The 11,684-nt window shown below is 59.1% G+C and overlaps 1 long non-coding RNA gene across 1 annotated transcript; it reads right to left on the bottom strand.

Moving 5' to 3' along the window:
• Positions 1 to 8,702: 8,702 nt before the first annotated feature.
• LOC123610456 lies at positions 8,703 to 10,967 on the bottom strand. Its single transcript, XR_006718133.1, has 2 exons — positions 10,624 to 10,967; positions 8,703 to 10,170 (listed from the first exon to the last, which is right to left on the bottom strand). It is a non-coding gene; the product is annotated as an uncharacterized LOC123610456 (long non-coding RNA).
• Between the last annotated feature and the right edge of the window lie 717 nt (positions 10,968 to 11,684).

The following is an 11,684-nucleotide window of genomic DNA, read 5'->3' as shown; positions in this document are numbered from 1 at the left end:
TTAGCTAAAACTAATTAAAATTGATTACATTTGTGCTAATTAAAGCTAATGGAATTCTTTTCGAAACGCCATGCGAACGAAACTGCCTAACGCTGGTTTCCACCACCCCCCTGCCACCGGCGCTGTGGGAGCGAGTGATTTGGGACGCGGCTGTCACTGACCTGGCTCCTGGCTGCACCAAAGGACTTCCCTGGAGGCCACCAGCCTGGTTCCCTGGTCCCGGGGTGGGGGGGGGGGGGGGCCTCTTGGTGCTGCTGGTGTGTGCGGGCCGGGGGGCGACGTTTGAGGTCCTGCGCGGGGGGTGGTCTCCAGGACCAGGTGCCTTCCAGGAATCTGGGGCCACTGCCTACCCAGTCCCCCTCTGTGCCCCACATGCTGTGCCAAGCGGCCCGAGACATGCGAAGTGGCATCTGAACTGTCAGCATTAGGGGGTTAGGGTTGAGCCCCTCAATCCGGCACAGGAGCTCAGAGTGGCCAAGCCCCGAAGGGGCATATGTAATCAGCAGAGCCGGACCTGGGCTGCCCCCTTCGTGCCCCCTCTGCACCCGCACCCCCTCTCCTGCCCGCTCTGCACCCACAGCTCCCAGGGGCCTCGGGTGCTGGCTGGGACAGGTGGGGCCGTGGCTCTCCACCTGACAGGTGCCAGGGTCCCGCCAGGCAGCCCTGTCTGCCCTCTGCCCTCACTGTCCTCAGGGGACTCAGGGATGCTCCCTGAGAAGAGGGGACTGCTCACCACAGCTCAGATGAGGAGCCACAGCTTCGTGAGCAACACGGACCCTCAGCGACGGCACTTGCAGCCCGCGGCCTTGGCCCCCTGAGAGCCACGGCCGTGCCCTCGCCTGCCCCACTTCTGGAATGAACAGAGGCTGGCTGCCTGCGAGCCCTCCTCAGAGCGCACCCCGCCGGCCTTCCTATTCCGGGTGTTTTTAGGGCCCTGCCTTCCAAATGCTCCTGTGGTGCCCGTGGTGCCCACCCTGTCTTCGCCGCTCCCAGGGAGCCTCTGCTGTGCTTGCCGAGGGGTCCGACAGCCTCCACCGCCTGCGCAACTGATGGCCTCGAGGAGGCCCAGGACCACGGGGTAGGCGTGGGCTGGGCCTGGTCCTCCGGTGTGCCTCGAGGGGCGGGGGAAGGGCTCACCCCAGCCGTGCACTGGGGTGGGGGCCCTGGAGAAACCCTGGGGGGAGGTGAGGGAGCCATGCAGCATGCGACAGAGGACAGAGCGGCCCGCACATTGTATGGGGTGGAGAGGTCGCGTTGGGCTGATTCGGGGGATGACGTGAGCACTGCAGATGGTTCCGGTCTGGCTCAGCCTCCCGTTCACTTGCTCTCCCAGCTGGACACCTCTTACCTGGGACCTGGGCAGGGAGGGTGACGGCTCTATTTGGGCAAGGGTTTGTCTCGAGTCGCCCTGGTCCCAACACAGGACGCCGTCCCCGGAGATAGGGCAGCTGTGGGCGTCCCTGTCCTGCGGGGATGCTGGTCTGCCCTCCTGGCCGGGGCACCGAGGGGACCGTGGGGGCTGTCTCAGGGCACCACGCAGGGTACCACTGCCCTGGACGTGCCCGTGCCGTGGCGGCAGGCCAGTGACAAGCTGAAGGCGGTGAGCCCAGCCACCGGTCAGGGTCCCGTCCAGGCGGGAACGTGGCATCATTCTATTCCTCCCAAGATCCAGACAGGGTGGGAGTGGGGACTGGGTGGGGGTTTCACCATGGCTGGCCGTGGCCATGTTCTGCTGGCCCACCCTGGGCTGAAAGGGGGCTGGGGAAGGGGGCCCATTACCTCTCTGCCTCTGCTTCTGGGGTCTGTCCAGCTGGAAACAGTGCTGGGGAGATGCCCGGGCTTCCCGAGCATGGGGCAAGAGTCGGAGGGCTTCAGAGTCGCTGGGTTAGTCACAGTGGGGGGGGGGGGGCCCTCAGCAGCCACTGCCCACCTCCCCCGCTTGGGTGATGCCAGTCCAGCTGCCCTCCGACAAGGCACTTTCATTTCTCCCTCGGACCTCTGAATGCATTTACCAAAGTCATACCTGCACGTGGCAACGGTTCAAACAGAGAAGGAGGACTGGGGGTGCAGCAGACCCCTGAGGTGCCTGGTGTCCCTCTCCTCTAGCCCTGAGGTGGCCCCACTGTCAACCCAAGCAGGTGACACCGTCCCTCCACTGGCTCGGACACGGAAGCTGCACGTAAGGGTCCTCAAACCCACACCCCGATGGGGACCACGGCAGGGGTCGTCTGGAGACCCCGAGGTCGCGGCCCGGGAGCTGGACCCCAGGAGACTGAGGACCAGCCGCCACCATCCATCAGGCTGACCGGCCACAGTCCCCTGGGCGCCCTAGTCACGGCCCGAGGCAGAGGAGCCACGTCCAGGACTGCCTGCCAGTGGGAACAGCTCAGACCCCCGGGCGGCCCGGGCCGCAGTGTGCCGCCCACTTCCTCCTCCTCGCGCGGAACCCAGCCTCCTGAAGATGTCCGGCCGTCAGCCCAGACCCAGCTCGGCCTGGGCTCCACTCACCGCGGTCCTGCCGCGGTCACCCAGGTGTTCAGGGCTCCCCGTACCCCCACTTTCTCCAGCAGCCGTGCTGTCCAGCATAGCGGCCGCCAGCCACGTGTGTCCTTCCAAACGAAATAGGACTGAAGTCAGCTCCTCAGTGGCACACACTGTGCTTTAGCTACTAAGCAGCTGCCGTGAGCAGTGCGGACGCGGACCACTTCCTGTCACCACGGGCAGCCAGCCGTGGGGGCAGAGCTGACCCAGCTGATCTTCTCCAGCTGCCCCCGAGGCTCCCTCGAGGCTCGGACCGCGCCAGCCGCTCCACTGCCCAGACCCAGGTCTTCCCCACCCCCCCCCCCAGCTGTGTGCACAGGAGATGAGAAGGTAGCAGGGCTGACCCCAGGACCTGGGAAGAAACAGGACACGGGCCACATCCCTGCCTCCAAGACTCGGGGCGTGAGCACAGCCATCAGTATCTGAAGACCCTGCCTCCACCGAGTCCGGCAGGGGCTTCTCCCTGGGCTGGGGTTACCCACCACGGTGGGAGCAGGTGGGGCGAAGGTATCCTCAACGTGGCAGGACAGGGACACGGAGGAAGGGGACTCACTGGTGGGGGAGGGGCGGGGGCGGTCCTGGGGGTGGAGGGGACAGTGTTGTGGGGCAGGGTGGTGCTGGGGTGGGGGAGGGGAGGGGAGCCGGGAGGGGGCGCTGGGGGGAGAGCGGACAGGGGAGGGGGGGCAATGCAGGAGAGGGCGAGGAGGAGGGGACCTCAGAGAGGCAGCAGCGCTGGGGGCGGGGCCGGAGCGGGGGCGGGGTGGAGCGAGGTGCTGGGGCGGGGGGAGGGGGGATGGAAAGGACGACGGGGCTGGGGGGCAGCGGAGAGGGTGGGGCAGCTTGGGCTGGAGCCCATGGGGAGGAGGTGGCCACTCAGATTCGAATTCCAGAGCATACAGGAAGACAATTCCAGAAAAACTTAATTGTAATGTAAAAGTCAAGAATCACATAAATTTAAGACTGAAATCCTGAAGAGTTTCAAAGGCGGAAATCCTAAAGGAAAGGACCGTGGTGGCGCCAGATTCAACTGGGAGAGGGCTCGCACCTGGACAAGTCCAGGTTATCTAGGGGTCCTCACGTTACCAAGTACTCTACACGTATTTGCACATTTATGTGTGTGATGGCGTGTTGTACCAACAAGGGAGCACGTGTGTTGAAAATGGGCAAAGGTGGGACCCATGGGTGGTTCAGTCGGTTAAGGGACCGACTCTTGATCTCAGCTCAGCTCATGATCTCCTGGTTCCTGGGACTGAGCCCTGCGTGGCGTTCTGTGCTGACTGACATCGCAGAGCCTGTGTGGGACTTTCCCCCTCTCTCTGCCCGTCCCCCTCATGTGCGTGCGTGGGTGTGTGTGTGCCCGTGCGCTCTCTTTCTGTCTCACTCAAAATAAATAAACATTACAAAAAAAAAAGAAATGGGCAAGAGATCCAAGTGACAGCTGCTCAAAATAAGAACTGAACGTAGTCATGTGAAAATCAATGCCACGTTTTAACAACCCAACTTGCAAAAAATAGTTTTAAAATTTGGGTTATTATTTCAGGTTGTTTTTTGTCTTTCTTTTATGGAGTAGGTAGGATATGCATACTTCAGATGTCAACAAATCCAAAAGGTTATGCAGTGAATGTCTCCCTCCCACCAGCTCCTTCTCCGCCCAGGCCCCTCTCCTGTCCCGCCCCCGCCAGGTAGCCACCATCCAGGTGAGCACCTACCCCAGAGGCGCAAAGCCACACACACCCACGCGTTCTCCCTCCTTTCCTGTGTGCATGCCGCCGACCACGGCACTCTCCATACCTTCCTTTTTTACCTTAACGAATCTTGGAGACTGCCCCAGATCCACACACAAAGAACTTCCAGCTTCTTTTTAACCAGCAGCAAAGAACCGATCACCTTGAATGTTCACCATCTCACTGGCACGCGTGAATATTTATAAGGTCCGTTCATGAGTTTGCTGTCACAGTGGCCAGGTGTGTGGCTCCTCTGAGACTCTGCTTCCTCTTGGGGGGGGGGGGGGCAGGGGTGACGTCCCGCACCGCACTGTGGGGCCCTGGTGGGGACCGAGAGGAGGCACGTGTACGCACAGCCCCACAGGACTTCCGGTTGCTGTTGGGGATCTTCCCTGAACTTGGAAATGTGTCCATTTTCCATCCACTCGTGGTGTAAGACCACGTAAAAAGGAAAGAATACACAAGTGCGCGCGCCCAGTCCACTTCCAGCGGCCACACGAACCGCGTGGCATCTGTACGAGCCCAGCCTGTGCTTGTAAACGGTGAATTCACCGAGTGTCTTATTGGTAAGAGGAGGGAAGGTGAGGTCGAAATAATACACAGCTTTGGGCAAATGGCTTCTGATAATCATGACTGAGGCAAAGCAAGGAACAGACAAAAACCTTGTATATGTGCTGAAAATACTGAAGTATAGAATGAAAATGCAGGTGTTCTGTTTTAATACCTTACCATCCATCTGCAGGAAAGCAAATTTCGGCTGGGTTGCACCAGCGTGACCTGTGTCCTTTCTGTCCTTTCTTAGGACACCAGAACATTGATTCTGCAGGGTCCTCTTAATCGGGATCGTACCTGGTGAGTCTGAGCACCTCGCTTGTCCCTGCACTTGGCCCAGGGGGCACAGCTGAAGGTCCGGACGCTGCACTAAACCAGGGGCAGGGGGGCCTGTGCAGCAGAGGAAGACAGAACTTCCAGAAATGTGCGCGGAACCAGTGGGACTTTCCTCCTGATCCGAAGCCAAATCGTCAGAGAGCTCAGGCCTGAACCAGACGCTGTTTTGACACAGCCAGCCCTCAGCATACACGCAGCACACGGACGCACACACTGCCCCTCGTGCTCACACACGCATCTTAGAGGGAAGCCCCAATAACTATTTAGGATGCACGATGGCCCCTGGGGAGTTCTTCAAGCGGCCAGCTCTTCTGACTTCCAATCCCAGCTAAGGTGGGGTCACAGAGCCCAGACTTCGTCTCACACGCGGAACAACTAAAACGAGAGAAATCTATGAGGTTCCTGACGCTGGACACCAGCAAGGATGGGACCGTGTGCCCCGGGGTGGGAGAACCGAGTTCCCCCTGCAGCCCAGGGAAGGAGAGCCCAGCTGGTTTCCCATGTTGGGAAGAGGCTGGGAGTCTGAGAGGGGAGGAGGCAGGGATCAGAGGACAAGTCCCACAGAGAAAAGAGCCCCCCTAAGGGAATTCGAGAAATCTGCAGAGGCTCCCTGCCGTGTGCAGCTGAGTGCCCAAATCCCCAAGGCCAGGGAGAGGGCGAAATCCCACCCCCAGAGCTCAGGCAAGGCAGGAATAAGCCTGCTCCCTCCAGCCGGGGTGGGGTGGGGGGACCTCAGAATGCGAGGGGCCTGAGGAGAGCACACCGAAGGCTTTGGCCTGAGCAGGAGAGAAAACGCCCCTAGGCTAGCGCTCTGGTCTCCGGCCCTAAATGTTGAAAGCGAGCCTTGAGAAAAACAAACTGTTTCCAAGGAACTTAACTGCATTCCAGAACAAAGCTCAAGAATGTTTACAGGGATGTAAAAATATCTGTTATGCAACACTGAAAAGCCATACTGCTGGCACCGATTGAAAATTACCAGGCCTGCAAAAGAGCAGAAAAATAGGCCTAAAATGAGGATAAAAATCAGTCCATAGAAGAAGATCCAGAAATGACAAGGAAGACTGGTTTAGTACACAAGGACATTAAAGCACTTATTATAAGTACATTTTTACAGTCAAGAAGCTAGAGAGAGAGTGAGCTTTCACGAAGGCAGACATGGAAGAGACAAACCCCCCACTCAAACTTGTGGAGGCGAACCCTTGGCCGCCTGAGTTGAAAACGCCCTGGATGGGATGACAGTTCAGACACTGCAGAAGAAAGGCTAGTGAACTTGAAGACGCAGGGCCAGAAGCCGTGCAACATGAAACACAGACTTTAAAAAGGAACAGGGACGAGGGCGCCATGGAAAAGTCCACAGAGACAGAGGGGGCAAATATTTGAAATAAGCCCACCGAGCCAAGACTGCCAACAAACCCCAAGCTAAGACCCATCACCATCAGCCGCTCAGAATGAGTGATAAAGAGAAAAATCGTAACACCGGCCGTGGGGAGGAAAACGCTTCCCACGGAGGCGCCAGGGTGAGAGCGGAAGCGGGCTCGTCCTTGAGACACGCACGTGAGGACGTGCGGGGTGACGCCTTTTTGGTGCTCGGAGAAACTCAACCTACAAGCCTACACCCGAGAAAGGGTCTTGCAGGACTGGAGGTGGAATAGACTTTTTCAGATGTGCAAAAATGGAAGGACTCCGTGCCAGCAGACACACACGGTCAGAAATGTTACTATGTGCCGATTAGGAAATGATCTAGAGCATTGGAGATGGCAGGCAGTCTGGCCGTGTCACAAAGGTGTAATGGATCCTCACTGCGGAGGGTGAGCCGCCGACCTGCCTAGGTAGGAATCACCAGTGTGCAGGTGAGTGGGGTCTGTAAGAGTGAAGGCAGAAGGAACCGAACTCAAGGACGGTGCTCTGGTCGATAACACGGTTTCCCAGGGGTGCGAGTTAATTCTGACACTGCCCACCCGCACGCAGGGACTGAACAGTGAAGGGAGCGGATGGCGGGAGGCGGGAGGCGGGGGTCTCACTCTTGGAGGAGGTTACGCGTAAGCAAGAGGAGGACGCTGGAATGACCCACCCGGTGACGGACTGGAGCTGGGAATGTCAGTGTGAGCTCGTGTTTAGCTTGCCGCAGACACAGACGGTTACACATGGAGGTACTGTGGATGCGTGTAAATGCACGGCTAACGTACACGCGTAGATCTCCGTCTTCTTCAGCTGTGGAGCCCGGTGGTCATGGGCATGTCATGTCCCAGGTCTTGGCTTCTGACACCTTTCTCCCCTGAGACGGACTGCAGCCCCCGGCAGAAAGGCTGACTCCAGGGCCGGGAGGAAATGCCCCAGGTGAGCCTGGGGACAGGAAGGAAGTGCCCGAACAACACAACGCCACCTCGATGGGCGTGTCAGGGGGGACACAGGAGCCACCTGAAGGGGCTCCCGGCGGCCAGAGCTGGATTGGTCCCAGCAAGAGGGAGGGCGTGTTGGATTACAGCCCACCGTGTAAAATACACATGCACGCGTCCAGACTGACATCAGCAAACGATCCAGGCACGCCCTGATACGCAGACTGAATTTCTTCTCCGAAGGAGGATCCCACATTGTCTACGCGGCTGCTCCGTCCCCGGGGGGCCGAGCCCACCTCCCCACTCCTCGGGCGCGGGCTCTGCACGGCGACTCCCTTCCACGGGGGGCAGTGGGGGGAGGGAAGGAGTCACGTGGATGGGGACAGTCGGCAGACACACCTCCGCCAGGTGACCACGGCCAACATCAGCGGTGACAGGCCGTGCTGATGGCACCCGCCCGGGCCGGGTGGGAAGAGACGGGCGCTTCCCCCCACATGACCCCAGTCCAGTCACGAGAAGCCATCATGCCGCTCCCACTGGGGGACATCCCCCCGTATCCCTGACTCGTCCTCCTCAACACCATCAGGGTCATCAGAGAAACTGTCACAGCCCAGAGGAGAAGCAGAGGGATGGGATCAAGGTCATGTGGTGTCCTGGATGGGGTGGCGGGGCGGGGGGGTGGGGGGGGTGGGTGGAGAACCAGGAAGGAAGAAGGACATCAGGGGAAACTGAGGAAACCTGAATATGAACTAAAGCTCGTTAGCTTAGTTAACAATAAAGTGTTCATATTGGCTCGTTAATTGTAACCAATGTACCGTATTAATGTAAGAAATTTATAAAGGGACCAAGCTGCGTGTGGAAAATCTTTGTATTAGATGTACAATTTCTTAATAAATCTAAAACCGTTATATAAACAAAGTTTATTTTTTTTAAACAGAAAATACTGTATCGGGGGCGGAAAAGCCAAGATTTTACCTGTGGCGGATACACCCATGAAAAGCCGCCAGCACTTGCTAGGGAGACGCCCGTTAAAGCCAGCGGGACGGCACCCCACCCCCTGGGCCGGCTCCCGTTAGAAGGACTGAGCACCAGGTGCTCGTGCGGGGGCAGCGCATCTGGGACGGCCATGTGCCCCCGTGGGGACGGGACTCCGCACACTGGCCATGTCACGTGACCCAGCTATTCCTACGCGTTCGCCCAAGAGAAACGAAAGTTTGCATTCACAGCAGCTTTATTTAGAATCCCCGAAACCTGGCACTGACCCCAACGCCCGTCAGCAGGTGAGCCCGCAGCTGTGGTGCAGCCGTGGGGGGGGGGGGGGGGCACGCAGCTGCAGGGGAGGGAACCACCGCCCCCACACCAGCCTGGGAGCCGCAGAGTAACTCCTTGGACTCATGCTCTGAGGCCAGGCTGAAGAGCGTGGGTGCTGACGGCCCCATTCGTATACAGTCCTGGGAAAAGCAGGTTAATTGCAAGTGAGGGAGCAGGTCAAGCGTCCCGGGAGATTACAAGGGGCAGGAGGAAACTTTGGGGTGAATGAGTTCACGATCTCGGTTTCCTAAGTGCACGCACCTCGAATTGTCCACCTCAAACATGTGCGTGTGTTTGTGTTCCCGGGAAAGCTGCAGGGAAAAGCACAAAAGCAACCGAGACGCTGGGGTTGTGGGTTTCTGGGAAAATCTGTGAGTTGTCGCGTTCCAGCCCGGGGGGGGGGGGGGGGGGGGGGGGGGGGGGAGCCGTAGACCGCGGCCCCGCCTCCTGCACTGACCTCAGACTTGTGTTGGAGTTCGTTCTGGATTTTAGAGTGGTAAATGTACCTTGCCAATGCCCCCATCTGCAGACACAGTAATAACTTCGAGTGGCTGTGCCGAGGGAAGCTGTGTCTCCAATCCCGCTCAGTCTCCGCGCACAGAGAACCAGCCGGGTCGGTCGTGATTTCTAAGACAAACAAGTCCTCCGAATTCTGCCTTTGAACTCGTCTCATGTTTAAAAAATAGCACTGAGCTAAGAGTTGACTTTCCCTTCACAGGCCGGGTGGAAACATGTCCCGATGACCTTCTTGGCAGGAAGGTGGCCGCCCGCGTCGCTGTCCTGACGGGGGGGGGGGGCAGCGGTGACCGGATTCGGTCCCCGGCACTCGGACGGAAATTTCCAGAGACTTCGGTCCTTTGTCACATCTTTAATTTGTCAAATGGGTCTCTCTTGCTCCCGTTGCCAGACTCACACCGCTGCCAAGGCCAGAGCTGGCGAACGTCCTCGGGGAGGCATCTCAACCTCTGTTAAGACCAGGCCCCGTATTCCATCCGCGTCACCGTCTCCAGACTCTGTCCGGAAACCAGGTCCAGTGGGAGTCTGAGGGCTGCCGGGCTCCCAGGACGCGCTAATTGGAGGGTTGCGGCTGCCCGTTTCTGCTGAGCAAACGGGCAGCGGCCCAGACGCGCTCCTCCTTGAAAGCCCGAGGCTCCCCACCCCCCACCCCCACCCCGTTCCAGCTCGAAGGAAGCGTGGCTGCCCTGCGATGCGCCTGCGCTCAGACGCCGGCTAAGGAATCTGTTCTGTTAGCACTGCCCCTGGCCCGGGAACGAGCACCTTCTCTCTGGCCCCCAGCGTCTCTTCCCCGCATCTGGTCCAACCTCCCAGGGCTCTTTGCACCCGGGGGCGTGGAGAGGGTGTCTTATTTTCTATACTGTAAAAGTAGTAAAGGGAGGAAAAGGCTCCACGAAGCCGAAGGTCTCCCGTGGGTCTTGCGGCTTCGCCTCCAGGGAAAGCAAGTAAGATCTTTTCTGACGCGAATTGTGCCACCCTGTCAAAGGTCGAAGGTCAGCCATTTGGCAGCTGCCCAAGCAGAGTGGCACCGGCCGGTTTTCAGCAGACTCAGGAGGGTCGTGGTTTGAGAACCAGCCCCGGTCCTGGAGAGACTTCGAGAGGCGGAAGCCGAGTAGGAGGAGGGAAGCCCCCTCCCCCAGCCCTGCAAGCCCCGACCCGCTGGGCTCCCCCCATCTTACCGGGGGAGGGGCTGCGCTGCGTGCAATCGGGCTTGCCGTCCCAACCACCTCCCCCTTCCTTTGCTAGCTGCCCCGGTTTTGACTGGGTGCCCACCCTCCCCCAAGCAGCCCATGACGGGGGACACTCACCCTCTGCGGTGAGGGTGGTGCTGTGATTAGCTGAATCAGAGTTCCCTCTCCCCCGGCCCTGGGTGCCACAGGGGCTGGCCACTTTCACCACGGGGCAGGTTCGTGGTCTTTATCAGAAGTCTGGGATAGTAGTAGCCTGTGCCCTGCCTCTCACTCCCGCTATCTCGTCGTGTGCGGTTGTAGAGGCAGGAACTAGCAGCTGCTTTGACTTCAAGAGGGAAGCCGCTCTGAACACAGGACCGACAGGTGGGGGGGGGGGGAGGGTGGGGCTGCCTTAGCAGGTATTTGTGGAGACGTGACTGGATCACACCTCACCTGAAGCCCGCCCTGTCTCTGGTTGCCTAGTTACAAGAGTCGATATTTATTAACAAGCTCATGTTTAAGCTGGTTTGAGTTGGGCCTTCTGTTTGTTGACACTTAGGGGATCCCATCCAATGGGAGCACTGGGAAGTGTGTTTTCTAGAACTGCAGTCTGTTGAACTCCCAGGTCACTGATGTGATTTTGAGAGTCACAACAGTGTGAGAAACCGTGAGTAATCCCACGGGGGCAGCGGAGCCGAGGGACAGGCCTTCCCGGTGACATTGTATGGCCAAGTTCTGATGCCCTCCACGTGAGGAGGGGACACCTTCCCAGGCAGGAGGGGAAGGCCGGTGGGCCCGCCGGCCCCGCAGAATCACACCAGCACGCACACGGGGTCAGGGCCTGCCGGGCTCACTCCTGCCTCCTCGTCAAGCATTGTGTCCCTGTCCGCTTTACCTTCTTCCTGGATGCACACAGGATGTATCTACAATTCCTGGAACTGAACACGTTCCCAGGAGTCACCTGTGTTCCTTCGCTTGGACCCTAAAGCACGTTCAGTCTGCGTCAGCAGACTCTCTCCCAGCCCAGGGAACGGACTTCCGGCCTCTCCACCGTTATCTCTGGGGCCACCCAAACGGTTTCTGTTTCTTCCTCAGGTGTATCTGCAGCCTACCTGAGGGACCGTGCCCCCCACCCCACCTCTCCTCTCCCTTTGCACCTGGGCGCGGGGACCGCGCCCCCTCACCTCTCTTCTCCCTCT

The sequence above is a fragment of the Leopardus geoffroyi genome, chromosome C2 (genome assembly GCF_018350155.1).
Source record: "Leopardus geoffroyi isolate Oge1 chromosome C2, O.geoffroyi_Oge1_pat1.0, whole genome shotgun sequence".
In the NCBI taxonomy this organism is placed as follows: Eukaryota; Metazoa; Chordata; class Mammalia; order Carnivora; family Felidae; genus Leopardus; species Leopardus geoffroyi.
The sequence above is the reverse complement of the archived record's forward strand: the minus strand, read 5'-3'. Positions and strand labels throughout refer to the sequence as shown.